Raw genomic sequence first — 18,259 nt, 5'->3', positions numbered from 1 at the left:
ACTTAAACTAATTTTTGATTTAATGATAATACAGCTATTAATTAAATCAGTTCATCTACAATAAAATACTGAGACTGGATCTGATTTTTGTAAACCTAAAAGAACATGACCCCTTTATAAGAAGAGGCATGCAAATATTTTAAACATAAATACAAATCTATTTTATCTATAAAAGATATGAAAGCACGTTATTATAATAACTAATGAATTCTGCTGGGATGCAATGCCAAGCACAGCTCAGTTGCATCTTTTACTTCAAAACATTTTGTTAATGAAGAAAAATCCTTTAATGAAGTTCGTATGATTTATTTTACATTTTCCATTCACTGCAAATGCTTTTCATTAAAATAAAAAAGTTAAAGGTTAAAGACAAATCTTTCTGTAACTTGGAAGGCTTGTGGCTGAGGCTGTCAGGCATTATAGGATTCCACACCCTGTCTGGGAATGAGGCCAGGTTTTAGATAGGTGCAAATACTTACATTTTTGACACAAACTGTCCACATTTAAAATTACAGATGTAGCAGAAAAACAAATAGGTACAGATTAACATTATCGGAATATTAACATTTCTATGCCTTATATTGCCTAATCAAGGGATGATGTTCCCTTTAGAATACTAATTATGGAATTAGTTTGGTCTTGCAACCGAGAAGGGTAAGGCTTAAAATATTGCAGATGCTTAAGTTAAATCACTGATGTATTGTAGCAGCCACCCCCTGACAATGAGTTTAAAGAAAATCTATGGTTAAAAAGAGTCCCATTTAAGTCAAACAGTGCTTTTAAAATCCCTTTAATCTCAAACAATTACCTAAATCAAAGTACACAGAACTCGAGATATTATTATCAGTGTTTCTGGATGATAAAGGTGTCTTACCTTGTCCTGTTTGGCCAAACTATTTTTATAAGCTGTAGAAGAGTTCTCCCTCTCTCTCTCTCTCTCTTATTCTGATTCATTTACCACTTTAGGACTGAGACTTTGAAAATATTTTTTGCATGTTCATGCCTCATGGACAGAAGCTTGTGGACGTCACTGTGACATAAACAGAGTCAGACAGCTGATTACTCCATCTCAGCTGATCCAGCCGCAGTGCTGTAAATAGGTCTTTGCTTCCCATCTTAAGTGCCCCTACTTTAAACAGAATCCAGCTTTTACATAACTTGCATTGTAACTTCTGTAAATGGAAGCATCATTGGGGAGATGTCAGGCTGTTCATTTTCAAGGACATTTTAATGGGACCTCATGCTCCACTGTATTACAGAATGAAGAATTATAACTCTTTTGCTAGAATCCCTGAATTATTCACCCAGCACTGACTAATAGATTAAAGCTTTCAAGTCTGAGCAGGTCAGCAGTAGCATGGCATGAACTATGACCTTATTTGATGAGAAGAAACTCTCCTGCCAACAGCTATTTGCAATGATCCTACTGTCAGTTTGATTTTGCAAATAATATGTAAAAAGCTGTTATGTTGTAATACATTGATATCACATAACCTTGTTTAATGCCTGTTTTTAAATATACAACGCTGTGTAATGGACCCACTGGAATATTAATAGTACTTTCCATCACTTAACACTAGTAAACAAATAGCTGACTCATTGTGAAATTACGGAACATATTTGGTTTTTGTTGTCCGCTGCTTCCTCTTCTTTAAGCCTCAACACCTCTCTGGGGGATCATTCACCTTTGAAACGGATCCTTTTTCGTGCAGATCCTGATACTGTTTTTGGGTTATCTGACCTAGTACAGTGAAACACTATTCTACATGGTCTTTGTTCTCCAGGCAAGGTCATTGGTTTATGACCAACTCTGCCAGCAACTCTTGAAATCATTATTCTACCTCCGTGTTAGAGGGGACTTTGTCAAATGTCAGGTCCACATTGCCGCATATCTGAGATCAGCTGACTCAGCCGACAATAGAGTTTGAACTTGGAACCTGCCAGTGATTGTATGTTTAAGATACTAAGATACTAAGATAAATGGGCAAGATTGTGAGCTATCTGGTCTAGCTCTTGAACTGTTGGTGCCTTACATATTTGTTAGTGTCGTACAGCTTTACAGCATGGAAATAGGCCTTCAGCCACACTTGTCCATGGGGACCAAGTTGCCCAACTGAAAGCCCCACCTGCCTATATCTGGCCCGTATCCCTCTAAGTCTGTACCTGTCCAAACATCATTTAAATGTCATAATTATACACTTCCACCGCTTCCTCTGGCAGCTTGTGCCACACGTGCTGGAACAAGCACAAAATGCTGGAGTAACTCAGCAGGACAGGCAGCATCTCTGGAGAGAAGGAATGGGTGATGTTTCGGGTTGAGACCCTTCTTCAGAGTGTGTAGTAGGATAGTGCTAGTGTGTGGGGATCAATGGTCAGCATGGACTCGGTGGGCCAAAGGGCCTGTTTCCGTGCTGTAGCTGTAAACTAAACTAAACCACAAGTTTTATTGTTATCTACAAACTTACTAAAACCATGCCAGCTCCATTCACATCCAATAATATAAAAAATAAACAATATTGCACCCAGCACTGAAGTCTATGGCACACTACATTTTATAGGCCTACAGAACAAACTGATGGATCTGAGGAGGTACAAGTGAATGGATGCTTCAGCTGGAAGGGCTATTCACGGGCTGCGTGTGCAACTTTGGCACCTTTGGGGAGGGAATTAAAATGCAGGTTTGTATTGCTTGTCGGAGAGGGATTTCCTCGGGCTGCTAGTCGATGAAGAAAAATCGATTGGACTTCCGTTCCCAGTATTTGATAAATCGCTGGACAATTTAATAGTTGGATTAAAGTAAAATGCGACTTCTAATGCCCTCAACGCCTACAACGTGACGGATCGCAATATCAGGACAAAACAAAGAGTAAGTCATTTATTTCACATATAATCTTGCTTCTTGGGGTGGCTTTAGTCTAATTTTACGAAGCAAAAATGTTATTTAGTCCCCAAACGATTCGGCCATGTCTTTCCTGCCGTTATGGGGTTAAAATTCACGGCAACGGCAACGTTCCAATCGATCGCATTCCAGAAACACCCACACAAGGATTTAAATCCTCTTTTTTTTTGGCCAGTCATGTCATAAGAGCATCTAAATGGTCTATATTTTATGTAATTGTCTATCCATAATCAATATTTTTATACTAAATATTCACAACAGTTTTAGTCACATGTATTGTACAAATAATAATAATTTTGATTATATCGAGAGTGGATGTTTCTAGATTAATTTATGGGAATTAAACATTAAATTCCTCCCATTTGGCATATAAGTTAATGACAGTGAGATTTAAAAATCATGTGATATTGTGAATTCTTGTGTGAATGGGATTAGTTTGTTATTTGGATACTAAAGGCTATTAAAAAAAATTAGCCTTTTCTTAAAAAATGGATAGATGTTTAAATCTAGTAATTGAATTTAGATGAATTTAATTGATTAGATGAATTTAATTGATTTGATGAAACTGATGAATATTATTTTTTTGTTGGGTATTTGCTATTTGTTTTGGCGTTTAACTTTATAATTTCTACTTTTTTTCTAAAACTGCAAATATTAACTTGTTTCTGTTAATGCTGTTCAGTGTTTTTGTCCCTTCACATTTTAAACAGATGTCTCCGAAGAAGAAATGCAAAATTGTCAATCCAAATGCCCAGCAAAAGAGACTGATTTAGACAGCATTCGCAGAGATTATCTGAATTTGGACTGGTCCAAATGTGATGATCTACAGGACATTCTTAATGGGAACGTAATGGGTAGAAAGGCATGTCATGCGTGGTTTGAAGAGCAAAAACCTGTAGTTTACAATGCCATATTGAAAAATTGAGGAAAAACAAGGTGTACAGAGTTGATTATTGATTACAATCTGAGGAGTATGATGATGCTACTGATTATGATATGCCAATGTACCAGCTAGCAACTGATCTTCTCCATAAAGACTTGGTCTATTGCTCAAAATTGTAATTTATTTACCTATCTGTTATGGACTTACAGCATATAATACAATAATATTAAAGTTATGATCTTGAGAATATCACATTTTTGAGTTTTCAAGGCAGTCTGGGTGTTTATTACTATTTCCGTCACAACGGTCAATTTTGTAATTAGCTACAATTAGGTAACTAACTAATTATATGCTTTAATTTCAGGTCATCCAAGTAGGATGTTTCATATTTGTTTCAGAATACTTCAATCTATAATAACTGAAAATTTCATTCAGTTCTCTTAATATTTAAGCAAATTATGGGCTTTTGACTGTCCTCGATCACAGCTTTTGTGTTGAGTCAATGGAAAAGCAATAGGGAACAAGATGCTAATTTCTGAGTATGAAAATGGCCATAACGTTTTTAATACTGAAGATATGAAAGTGAATTAAGTATCAAATTAAACTTTTTTTTATGCTTTGTCTGATGGGATAAATTGCAGACTTGATTTTTAAAATTTCAAAATTTTGTAACATTGCTAATAACTCAATCCTTGTTTTCAAATCTCTCCAGGGCCTCATTCTTCATTTAATCTCCACATATATTCCTCAAATTCTGAAACGTTCTGAAAATTCTGAAAGCCTTGAAACTTTATGCCAAGAATCTATGGAGCTTCTTATTTGTCCTTACTCCTTTAGCACACTGCTTCAAACCTGGTCCTTCAACAAATCTTTGGACATCTCCTCTAATAGAACTTAATTCTGTCATACAGTGGAGCACGTGGTACCATTTTAAATATTATATTTGCCCATGTCACAAGAGTAAGATATGGTATGGTACTTAATTAGTCACATGTACCAAGGTACAGTGAAATTCATTAAAAAATATTTAATTGGCCATTAAGTGCTTAGGAATAGCATAAGGGTTGTAATAGATATCTATTTATTTTTCCTTCCAAATGTTTTATAAGAGAGAAGAAAATGTATTGACCTGCGGGAGGCAAGGAAACAGTTCAAAAACCAATTTACTTCATTTTCTCAGGGGAAATCTTTTACATTTTTTCTCATCTTTGTACCGGTGATGATGCTCACTGTGTTATCCCACAGAAGATCTTTTCAGTTTGTGAAACATTATTGAACAAGGCAGCATTTAGTGGCTTGATAGTTAAATCCCTTCATTGACTCCTCTTTTATCAGTAGCACAGCTTGACTGAACTAACAGGAAACAGGCCAGCTGAAAGCAGGCAGTCAGGAAGTGCGTTGTTGTTATTACCATGTTGTTTTCCTTTGTCTTGGTGAGAACAGGCCACAATATCGTGCCTTACCTTCTTTTACTACCATTTAAATGCATAGTTTTCCATTGATATTTTTCCCCAAGCTCCATCACTGTTAGTGTTAACAGTCAAATAGATTCCACATGATATGTGGACGGAATACTATTTGGAATCCAAATTACTTGGTGAAAAATGTTAGTTGTTCGTGCTTATTTAAAATGTTGAATATTTAACTTTTCCTGTTGCCTCCTGTAAACTTTTTTAAATCCATTTTTATTAAATATTTAAATATTTTTATTTATTTATTTTTTCCAATTTTGTTCTATACTCTCTATAGCACTGGCTTGTCATGCAAGGCATTCATTTTTTTGTGCTCACAATTATTACATAATTAAAATAATAAAATGTAGAAAGAAACTGCGAACCTTAGTAGGAGTTATCCTTGTTCTGAAAAGAAGCTGTATGCTCTGGGTTCTCCATCTTTTTTCACATCACAAAGAAATGTAGGTTAATGTAGGGTTAACTGACCACTATCAATTGTCCCGGATGTGTGGGTGAATGTTAGTATTTGGGTGAAGTTCATGAGAATGTGGGGAGATAAAATGAGATTAATGTAGATAAAAGGAACTGCAGATGCTGGTTTACACAAAGGGACACAAAGTGTTGCGGTCTCCTTCTTCTGCGTGCACAGCCTAAAGTTGTAGGTCAACTTGTTCTATTTAATAATGGTTGTGCACGTCAGGTTGATTGCATTAGTCGAAACAGGGCGGACCACATGAAGGTTGCAATCTCCCACCCCAGTGTTGGAGTAACTCAACAGGCTGGTTAGTAGGCAACTAAAGTTTGTCACAGTACCTCGGTACATGTGATAATAAACTAAACTTGACCTGAGGTCAGGCAGCATCTCTGGAGAACATGGATAGGTGATGTTTTGGGTTGGGACCGAGACTGAAGAAGGGCCCCAACCCAAAACATCACCCATCTGTGTTCTCCAGAGATGCTGCTTGACTCGATGAGTTACTCCTGTACTTTGTGTCCTAAAATTAGATTAATGTAGGAACGGTGTAAATGGCTGGTTGATGGTTGGTATGGACAAGGTGTTCTCAAGGACCTATTTCTGTGCTGCTTTATGATTGCTGGGAAATTAGTTGTTTACTGTAGTCTTAAAATCAAACTATGATAAATAGTCTTAGTACAGCCAATATATAGCAAAGATATAAGTCTTTGCATCGTTCCGGTTTGAAAACTGTTTAACCGGAAGAACGAACATGCCTTTCACAATGAAATTGCAATTTGTCCATGTTTCAAGGAAAAGTTAAAAGATTATGGATTAATTGTGTGAAGTTGTGCTGCCACAAGGGAGGCTTTGCTGCTGCCAATGCTGGCTGAGATCTGAGCTCACATTACTAAATAGTTGAAACATTGCATACAGTACAAACTAAGTTTCTGATAGCTGTTGCCAACTAGCAGAATTCTGAGCCAGCAATCTCCACTCATAACATTTGCCATTATATCTTTTATCTATGTGGGGTTTCAGCTGTGCTGGAGCTGCCAAATTTGAACCAATTTCTTTAACTGCTGACTGGAAGGATCTAATTCTGTATTTGATAGAGAGAGCTGCGCATGTGTTTTAAATAAATAGTCCCTATTGTGCACATCAGAATTTAGATTGATGATTAATTTCTGTTAACTATCAAAACTGTTTGCCCTATGTTGTGCTTTGTTTTGATTAGCCTCTAAATAGAAGAGAATAATGAGGCTTTGTTGAGTGGTAGGTGAAAGAACCGATGTCAGTTTTCATTTGTATTAGTTTTAATCAAGATCACCTGCAGAACAAATTTAGTTTAATTAATTCTTTGGATTAGGATTTGCCACAGCAAATGAAGTATTGAGTTCAGTTTCAACTTTTGTCAATGTAAAATTGGTGAAGCTGCCTATTGTACATCCAATCAACATTTCCGTTAACATTTGTGAAGATTGAACATTCTGAAAGCGTAGTTCAGCCCAAATTTCAAGGTAGTAAACTGCATGCCTTCTGGGATCTTTGGTCGATTAAGATACAACAGGATGACCAAAACATGCTGCGGAACCGGAAAGCATCCTCATCAAGTCAGTCAATCCTGGCTCATAAAGGGCACGTTCTAATAATGGCCTCAACTCTTGTTCCCTGCTTTTCTCTCATAATGGAAATACAAGAGATTGCAGATACTGGAATCTGTGAGACCAAGTGCAGACTAGGTGACCATTTTGCTGAGAACCTATTGGCCAGCTAATTTCTTCTCACTCCCACATCAACCTGTCTGTCCTCAGCCTCCACTACTGCCACCATGAAGCCAAATGCAAACTGGACGAACAGCACCTCATATTTTGTCTGGGTAGTCTGCAACCCAATAACATGAATACTGAATTCTCCAATTTCTGGCCTATCCTTTTCCCTCTCCTTTTGATCTATCCAGGTCCTCGCTCACACTATTCTTTTCCAACCCTGCATGCAGCTGGCTGTCACCCAGTTTCATCCCCCTTTCCACCTACTCAATCTGCTTCACCCACAACCATTCCATTGAGCCCCTCCATCTGGTCCCTTCACTGCTCTCATGTACCCTTCCTTATTTGACTCCAATCTTCATCCTTCTTTCTATTCAGACTCCATAATCTTCTACCCCTTGTGGTCTCCACTTATCGCCTCTTAGCCTCTGTTGTTGCAATCGCTCACTTCCTTCCTCCATCTGACTAAATCTGCCAAACAACTCTCCTCAATGATTGCGTCCATCTGCCACATGCCAGTGCTTGTCCCACTCCTTCCTTTTCACCTCTTTATACTGGCTTTCTCGAGACTGCTCTTTCAGTACTTGAAATGTCGACTATCCATTTCCCTCCACAGATGCTGCCTGGCTTGCTAAATTCCTCCAGCATCTCATTGATTGTCCTTCTTAATCCTTGCCGCCCCCATATAACAAAATCTGTCTAGAATAAATTCTGGACCTCTACTGTGGAGGTCTAAAATATATAGAGAATTCTTTCAGTAGTCGAGAATTCCAAAGATTCTTGGCGTCCTGATGAAATAAATTCTTCCTCAGTGGGTGATCTCTTATTTTGCACCCCTTTCTAACACCAAGAGGAATTATCCTCTCAATGTAAACACTGTTAAGGCACCATAAAAATCTGAAGATTCTCACTCTTCTACTCTCCAATAAGTACAGGGACAACTTGCTCATCCTCACCTCTTCATTCCCATCAATCATCCCAGTTTAACTTAGAACAGCCTGCATTGGAAGTAAATAAGGAGCCAAAACCTGTAAGCATGACACCAGATGTGGTTTCACTAATGCCCTTGTAGTTATAAGAAGACTTATTTACAATCACTTGCTTGGCTTCGTCTCACCCCACCTTTCTTCTAGCTTTCTCCACCCTACTACAATCAGTATGAAGAAGGGTCCCAACCTGAAACATTGCCTATCCATGTTCTCCAGATATGCTGTCTGAATCGTTGTTACTCCAGTACTTTGTTTATTATTTGCTTTTACTCCATCCCCTGTGCAATAAATGCTGACAGTCAATTTGTCTTCTTAATTATCACCCTAATCAACGTCAAATGTATCCTAATGCCAGAGCTAATTTTCCTGTCATGCAAAAGATAATATATTTATTCCTGCTTCATTACCAGGTATTTGGTACAATGCTGGTAACATCTGCATCACATCGCATTGCTGGAACTACCAGAGGAAATAACCCTCTTTCCTGTTGTTCCATAGGTATCTTCGTATCCGAAAAGCTGGACACAAACAAACCAATGTTGAAAAATCCACCTCCTCGTTAATGCATAGAGAATGCCTTTAATGAGCTGCAGATTTCCTGCTTCCATTTAGCAAGCTACTTTTGGACATCAGTATGGATCTGAATTCCCAGCAACATTGTCAGCCACGCAGACCAGACATCCTAACCTTTACCCTCTCGATCTACATTGTACATCAAAATAAACCCCCATGTGGTCTGAGAGAGATAACCCATAAAACCAGGCATTGTGATGATACCTAAGGGGCCTGTCCCACTTGGAAGTTATTTGCGCGTCATTTACACGACATCACTTACGCGTCACGACGCACGACGCAACATCATTTACGGGTCACGTTGTGACGCACGCATGGCGTGCATTACGCGTACATGGCACGTGGTGAGATGGGGTGGCGTAGGCAGTGACGCGCGCGGCGCCCCAGGATTTTGGGATTCCCAAAATCTTCGCGCGCCACCTGCGTTACGAGCAAATGACGCCCAAGTGGAACCGTACTGATTTCACACTGGTGAAAGAAACATGTCCAAAATATATTTATGGAAGACAAAATCCTTTGAAAGAGTTTCCATTTGTTACAAAAGCGCTTTCGAAATCCTTGAACACAATAGTTTCAAAGTCAGAGCCTTGTTGCAAACAGTTATATTTGGAAACTGCAGATTATTGAATCTCAAATTGAATTGTCTGCCATTTTCCTGCCCGTGGGGTTAATTGTTCAGCATTCCTATCGTTTAGTTAAGATCATCTAAAAATGAACAAAGATTGCAGGCTCTTCTAAAGCTAGTTGAAAGCCGCAGGCTCTGAAACAATTGTGTCAGCTGTTTTGTGTTTTTACCGTGATTGGTGCTGAAATGATGACTAAGTTGAATACAATCTTTCTAAAGACTTGTTACTAAAATAATCCTGTGATTGCAAAATATAATGGCGAACTGCAGAATGTCAGACAGAGTAAAAAGACCACTCTCCAACCCCCCCACCACCCCTCCTCCCAAATCTATTAGAAATATTTTTCCTGGTACATGCCTTGTGTAATGGTGAGTTATTGTGTAATTAAGAATGTTACACAAGCTTTCTTTTGCACACAAGCTTATTGCACAATTTGCCATCTGCGGTACATACCAGGCAAACATCTTATATTTTGGATTAAAAAATGCCTACACTTATTGTTTTTATATTAGAGTTGATAGATTTATGGTCAGCATCATTTATTTAACCCTTTTAGGACTAGAGTTGTGAAAATATATCAACCCTTAACTGAAATTCAATTGGCAGATTCATCTTGTCTTTAACTATTTGATTTGTTTCAGGAAATATTTGTGCTTTAAAATTGAGCTCCAAACTACAACTGGATTGTTTGCAAAGGTTTGCTGTTGCAATCATAAAAACTAATTATAAATCGTAGTTAGTCATAGAGTGATACAGTGTTGAAACAAGCTCTTCCGCCCAACTTGCCCACACCGGCCAACATGTCCCAGCTACACTAGTCCCACCTGCCTGCGTTTGGTCCATATCCCTCCAAACCTGTCCTATCCATGTACCTATCCAACTGTTGCTTAAACGTTGGGATAATCCCAGCCTCAACTACCTCCTCTGGCAGCTTGTTCCATACACCCACCACCCTTTGTTTGAAAAAGTTACCCCTCAGATTCCTATTAAATCTTTTCCCCTTCAACTTAAACCTATGTCTTAATTTTAATATCTGTGCATATTAAATGTTATTTTTCTGTATACATGGCAGGAAGCTTCATTTACTCCAAGGAAATCTTATTTAGGAGTTGACCGATGACCTATCATCCTGAACTTATTCTTACTATCATTTTTACTCTCCATGCTTCTGAGTACCTCCCCAGAAGAAATATCTTCCAGTTCTTGAGCTACAGCTGCCTCCAATTATGGATGTATTTCTCACCTGCATATTCTCTTCTCAGCCGTATTTTATTTCACTTTCCATTCACTGTCGCTGCAACTCCCACCCCCAGACTTGGATCCTTCTTTCTCCTTCTCTGTTGCCATGGTTCCTCCATATCTGGGAAACAAGCATGACACCACCACCCATTTCTACATTGCTTTACTCCCTATCCCCTTGTCTGACTAATGAGTGGATGCAGATTAAAAAACTGTTAACTGGCCTAATTTCATATTCAGTACTCTGTGCCGATCTCGTCTGTATTCTATTTCTAATACCTTAAGAGATTCCTTGCAGAGATTTGTGGACGCAGACCAGACCATCACACAAACCGACCTCCCTTCCATTAGTTCCATTTACACCTTGCGCTGCCTCGGCAAGGCCAGCAGCATAATCAAGGGTGAGTTGCACCCTGGCCACTCCTTCTTCTCCCCTCTCCCATCAGGCAAAAGGTATAGGTATGAAAATGCACACCTTCAGATTCAGTCACAGTTTCTTCCCAACTGTTATCAGGCAGCTGAGCAATCCTACCAAAAACTAGAGAGCAGTCCTGAACTACTATCTACCTGATTGGAGTCTTGCTTGGGCTATCTTTACTGGCTTTATCTTGCACTAAATGTTATTCCCTTTATCATGAATCTGTACACTGTGGATGGCTCGATTGTAAGCATGTATTTTCTTTCCACAGACTCTTTTCTGTATCTCGGTACACATGACAATACACTAAACTCAAACTCGAATCTCAAACTCAAACCTTTGTTTCTTCATCTAGTAAATCAGTGAGAAGTATTGATACAATATTACTAAGATCTCGTTGAAATGTATTTTCCTACTATTTAGAATTGAAAGTTTGTGCAAATCTCTGGGAAAGCCACTATTTATTATCCATCCCCAATCAGTCTTGAGAAAGGTGGTGGTGAAGTGCCTTGTATTTAAAATACTTAAGCAGCACTATTTTGGCAGACAGTACAATATACTGACCAGTAACTGTGAAGGTAAATCTATGACTTTCCAGAATGAGACAATGAGGATTTAGCAATTAGTGCAATTTTCCAGTTCAGTGACATCCCATAGCCGGGCAACCAGAATTGTTGGAGGACTGTAAATGTGGTTTTACCAATGTCTTGCAAAGCTACAACATGACATCCCATCTCCTGTCCTCTATAGCCTGACTGATGTAGACAGTCGTGCTAAACATTTCTTCGCCACTTTATCTCTCTGTGTCGCCACTTTTAACGAACTACGTATCTGCACCTCAAGGTTAGAAAACTTACTAATCATACATTCAGATCCAAATCACTAATTATAAATAACAGACAACAGTGGGTCCAGCACCAAGCCCAGCACCAATGCAACTTGTTACAAGCCACCATTCTGAAAAACAATCCTCTTTCACTGCTTTCTGCTTCACCTTCAAGCCATTGTTTTGTCCAGTTGTGTAGGAAGGAACTGCAGCTGCTGATTTAAACTGAAGAAAGACACAAAATGCTGGAGTAACTCAGCAGGACAGGCAGCATCTCTGGAGAGAAGGACTGGGTGACTTTTTTGGTCTGAAGAAGGGTCTCAACCCGAAACGTCACCCATTCCTTCTCTCCAGAAATGCTGCCTGTCCCGCTGAGTTACTTCAGCATTTTGTGTTTATCTTTTTGTCCAATTAGTTAGCTTGCCCTACATGATCTAACTTTCTGGACCAACATACCTTGTGGTATCTTGTCAAAGGCCTTGCTAAAGTCCACATTGTACTGCGCTCATCTATCTTCTTGGATCTCAATAGAAATCTCATTGAAATCCATGAGTCACGATTTCCAGTGCACAAAGCCACAATGACTATTTTTAATCAGTTCTTGCTTGACTAAATGCACGTAGATCCTGTATATCAGAATTCCTTCTGATAACATACCCACAACTGATGTTAAGCTCAATGGTTTATAGTTTCCAGGCATTTATCTGCAGCCTTTCTATAATAATGACACATTATTAGCTAACCTGCAGGATCTCACCCGTGGCTCTCGATGACACAATATCTCTGCTTCTCCAGTTTCAGTTTCGCACAATGTTCTAGGAAAAGAGGGAAATTGGAAAGCATTGGTGATTCTAATGGCACCATGATGGAACATTCCTTTCAGAAATCACAACGAGAGGAAACTAACCTGACGGAATTCTATGTCATGCAGAAAGTTTCTTCAAACTGCAGGGTAATTTTCCAAGAACTGTTGCACGAAGCTGTTGGTGAATAACTGCTGAGTAATCGGGGTTTGGCTAAAATAACCCAGGAAGGAATGTTTGATTTCTCAGGTCTCTGATTTCATCCCCTTTGGCGATCTGCCCTCCACAGCATCCAAACTTATCATTCTCCAGCTTCATGGCACGCATCTACCTCCCCCCCAAAATCCACAAAAAGAACTGCTCTGGTAGAACAATTATTTTTGCCTGCTTACTGCCCCACTCAACTCACCTCCACATTCACTACTTTCCATCCTTTCCCTCCTTGTCCAATCCCTTCCCACGTACATCCAAAGCACCTCCCACGCCCATCAACTGCTTAATGCTCAAGAAGGAACTGCAGATGCTGGAAAATTGAAGGTAGACAAAAGTGCTGGAGAAACTCAGCAGGTGCGGCAGCATCTATGGAGCGAAGGAAATATGCAGCTTTTCGGGCCGAAACCCTTCTTCAGGGTTTTCGGCCCGAAACGTTGCCTATCTCCTACAATCAATCTGAAGAAGGGTCCCGACCCGAAATGTCACCTGTCCATTTTCCCCAGAGATGCTGCCTGACCCGCTGAGTTACTCCAGCATTTTGTGTCTATCTAAGGAGTGTTTTATACTTCTCATAATCTATCTTGCGTCACATTTTGGTTTCACTACTTTTCAGCGTTTTATTCTAGAAATCACTCAAAGGTAGTGCCTGCATTTTGTGGACTGTACTTGTAATCTTGAACGAAAGACAGGGAAACAAGTTCAAATCCTATCAGGGTAACTATAGAATTTACGTTTAATGCATTAAGTAATCTGGTGCTGTTGCATTGGTGACCATGAATCTACACAGGAAGATAGTAAAAGCTTGCTTGTTTCACTATTGCCACTTATGGAAATAAATCTACAGCTATTACTTGGTTTGGCCTCTGTATGTCCAAACAGGAGTGCCATGGTTGGCTGTAACCTCACAGCTCCAGAGACCCAAGTTAGATTCTGACCTTGGGACTGCCTGTCAGTCTCTGACCATGCCAGTCATAAACTGACCATGTTCAAAAACATATTGTGATGAACTTCTTCCAGTTTTATACCACTGAAACGGAAACACTTGTTAACAGTCAGCTGAAGTGTCACACGTTCCACAGATAAGGAAGTAACGTCAGGACAGAGACAGAAACAGTGAAGAAGGCCAAGCCCTCTGAGAAAGCCAATCAATGGAATGTCCTGTAATTGCTACACGTATCCACCAGGGACTCTGGTTTTCTCATACATTACAGAGACGTGCTGACGTGTTAACATGCTTCTGTAAATTAGCTCTCAGTGGAAATACATGTTAAAAGAATCAAAGAGGAAATGATGGCAAGTGCAAAGCAATGTAGTTGATTCTTTACTGCTGCTGCTTGGTTGGCAAACTACTTAGTTATATCAAATTGCTACAATTAAATACAATAAGCAGGATAGGTCATCTGATATTTGCTGAAAAGGCCAGATTGTGGACCAAACGTCCAGTCAATTGCATCTAATCCTGTTCTTGCAAAATGTAGAAACAAGGTCTGCAGATGCTGGTTAAGGAAGAAGGGTCCTTACCCAGAACATCACCTTTCCATGTTCTCCAGGGATGCTGCTTGGCCCACTGAATTACTCCAGCACTTGGTGTTTTTCCTGGTCTTGCAAATCCGAATACCTAAATTGGGAGATCTGTCCGACAGACAATTAAAATGTCAGTCTGAGCTTATCCCAGAGTCATACCTTTCAACCAATAAACTAAACTAAACTAAACTTCTCCTTTGCAAATCCTGAGAATGTTTTGTCCTATCTCAGGACCGTCCCAATAAGAGGTGAAAGCGCAGCAGCAGTTTTTAATTGTGAGAATGGAGCGTGAGACTACTTAATGTTGACTCCAGCCTTGATAACAATTAAATAGGACAACCAGTAACATAGCTAGCAGCTCAACCCTGAGTGTAGACCTTCAGCAGCAATAAAATTGTAACCTGCACTGATTTATAAACTCATGACAAGTAATTTCTATATTTTTGCTATTACTGCCAAAGTGAATAGGTATGTCTCCTTCCATAAATATCTTGGGACTCACTATTAACTTGAAATGTCTCAAGTGTCAGAAGCATGAATACAAGCCTGAACAGTTCAGAGACTGGATAATCTACGATGAATGAATCATCTTCTTAATTTCAGAACCATTCAACATTTTTAAGGCACAAGTCAGGAATGTGATGGAATACTGTCCACTTGTCTACACGAGTACAATGTCTGGAACACACACAAAACTTTATATCATCCAGGACAAAGCAAACCACTTAATTGGCTCCTGAATGACTACCCTTACATTTATACCCACGACCACCATTGTGCCAAGGTTTTTGTGTACACCATCTATATCTCACCTGGTTTGTGGCTACCTGAAAATGGCAACACAAAGGGATATTGTGGTAGGGAAGGTTTACAGCATGCTTGCCTTCGTCAGTCGGGGTTTGAATATAAAAGTCAGGAGGTTATGTTGCAGCTGTACAAAACTTAATGTAGGCCATATTTCGAGTATGGTGTGCAGTTTTGGTTGCCACACTAAAGGCAGGATGTGGAAGCTTTGGAGAAGCTGCAGAAGAGGTTTACCAAGATGGAAGTGTATTAGCTGTAAGGAGAGGTTGGACAAACTTGGATTATTTTCATCAGACCCTGAAGAACTACGTAAAATTATGAGAGGCATAGATAATGTAGATAGTCAGAGTCTATGTCCCAGGCTGTTAAGGCCAAAAATTCAGGGAGTTATGAACTAAATGGGATATAATAGTGCAAGCCAAGTATAGCTGGGACGTTGGTGTTGAACACTGGGCTGTAGTCGATGAACAACAGCTTGACATATGTGTTCTTGTTGCCTAAGTGATTCAGTGCAGAGACAAGAGTCAACTCTTCACTGGTAAAGTACTTTGTCAGTGCCTTACCAGAAGGATTATAATAGTTCAAGTAGGTGGATCAACACCATTTTCTCAAGAGCAATTAGAGATAGGCAATAAATGCTGGCCCAATAGCAATGGTCGAACACCGTGAGAGAATTAAAATTAATGGGCAAGATTATGTTTGATTTGGATTGTTGCCTGCTCCATATTCTTTACTTTTTACGACAATACATGTCCATTTTTACAGGAGGCTTTACTACCGCCCTTGTCTCATGAAACACCATGGGCCACAAATGATGATCTCAGACTCTGTTCCAAGTTACTCCGATGGTCCTTTGACAGCTTATTGCTGGCAAAGGCCTTTGAACTATTTAAAATGCTACTGGTCATCAGAAACGTTTAAAAACAAATTAAAAGAACTTAACCAATGATAACAAAAGTTTAAACAAATAATAAAGTTACTCAAAAGCAAATGCCAAAAATTATGAGCAGTTAAGTAAAATAAAGGGGGGAAAAAAATCATATATTTGCCCTTTCTTAATCTAGATCAGTGGCCCATTTAAGCCCACAAAGCAGTGTGATGGTGCAGCTGTCAGTGCTGCTGCCTTATACTTGCTACAACTCGGGTCGATCCTCACCTTAATTGCCTTACGTATGGAGTTTGCATGTAACCTTGTAAGGGTGTTCTGGTTTTCTCGTACATCACTCACAGTATTCCATATTATGCATTAATATGTGGTTTCAACAAGAAAAAGCAATGGGGAATTGCTTTGGAAGTGTGAGAGAAACTACATTGCTGGAATGGAGGGAGATAAGACTAATGGGATTGCTTGCTCGAGGAGCCTGCATAAATAACTTATTGTTGAATTGCCTCCTACCCTGTCGTTATTAGTATAATATAAGTGAATGTGACTGCACAAAGTAAGCTACTTATCCCTGGATTAAAGCTCCACTTCTGAACTCAATGCTGAGACCACTATCACATCAGTGTGGGAAGCCAGATACACTTACAGCACATCTGGCCGCCAGCTCATTTCTGACTCCTGCATTGCTTTGTGAAGTGAGTTGACCCATATTCTGCTGTTTGCCATTGAGGAAATGCTGGCTAAAAATAAGTGTGTTCTTACCCATTATATAAAGTGATATTCTGCCTTTGTGCAGTCTATATCTAAACAATATAGCCGCCGTGACGAAGCAGGCCATTTCATTTGGAATGTTTGGAATGTTACATAAAAGCAAAAAAACATGAACTGTAGCCGCTGAGAATCTAAAATAAAAACAGCATTTGCGAAAATCACTCAGTGGGTCAGACAGCATCTGTTGGGCGAGAGGATAAAAGATGCTTCACATCAATAACACTTTTGTTCGAGATCTGCTTACCATGAGCTGAAATTCTAGTTATGATGAATAGCAGGCTGGCGAGTTTCTTGTGAGGCACTGCTGAAGGAACAGCAATCATGCTTTGCATACAGTTCATCAACTAGGCAGCAAATATTGCTGACGCACTCAGGATGCAAAAGGTCCAATATGCTCTGTGCCAGAAAGTAGTGCTTGAACTTGTAGAACACCATCAATTGACTGCTACTTGCAGGGATAGGAATCTGTGAATGCACCAAGCGTTGCGGCTGATACCCTGCAGGCCCAGTAACCATGACGACAAGCATTGCCTTGTTCCATCTTCCGTTGTATGAATTAACAGCTAATTTAACCCGTGAAATTCAAATACCCAGCTGAATGGCATTAAATTCAGAAGAAAACAAATTACTGTTGGTACACTTTTAAAAATTGTATTGTTTTCATAAAAATCAGCTTTGGATTGAATCCCCCAACCAACTAAATAACTTTGAATCGCTTCATGCTTTAATTTTATATTTAATTTTATGAACAATTGCCATGTCATTTCCCAGTTTAAAAGTCAAGATTAAAAAAGTGAATTCAAGTAAAAAATGTAATGATACTTTTACAATTATTAGAAGTAACTCTGCTTTACTGGCCCAGAAATTTGAATCACATGTTTTATAGATTGCTTTAATTAATTCCAAGGAAATAATAAAATGTAAACGAACATGGGGGCAGTATGACGATGGCAATTTTTCTTGATGTCCTGCACGCACTTGATGTCCTAATACATAGAAACATAGAAACATAGAAATTAGGTGCAGGAGTAGGCCATTCGGCCCTTCGAGTCATGGCTGATCATCCAACTCAGAATACCAGCCTTCTCTCCTCCTGCACCTTGGCCACAAGGGCCACATCTAACTCCCTCT

General features: G+C 39.3%; 1 long non-coding RNA gene across 1 annotated transcript; it reads right to left on the bottom strand.

Moving 5' to 3' along the window:
• Positions 1 to 285: 285 nt before the first annotated feature.
• On the bottom strand, positions 286 to 2,497 carry LOC129710832 (uncharacterized). The gene is made up of 2 exons (XR_008725737.1): positions 875 to 2,497; positions 286 to 438 (listed from the first exon to the last, which is right to left on the bottom strand). It is a non-coding gene; the product is annotated as an uncharacterized LOC129710832 (long non-coding RNA).
• Positions 2,498 to 18,259: the final 15,762 nt, after the last annotated feature.

This window comes from Leucoraja erinacea, chromosome 28, assembly GCF_028641065.1.
Source record: "Leucoraja erinacea ecotype New England chromosome 28, Leri_hhj_1, whole genome shotgun sequence".
In the NCBI taxonomy this organism is placed as follows: domain Eukaryota; kingdom Metazoa; phylum Chordata; class Chondrichthyes; order Rajiformes; family Rajidae; genus Leucoraja; species Leucoraja erinaceus.
Note: the sequence above shows the minus strand (reverse complement) of the source record. Positions and strands in the feature narration are given on the sequence as shown.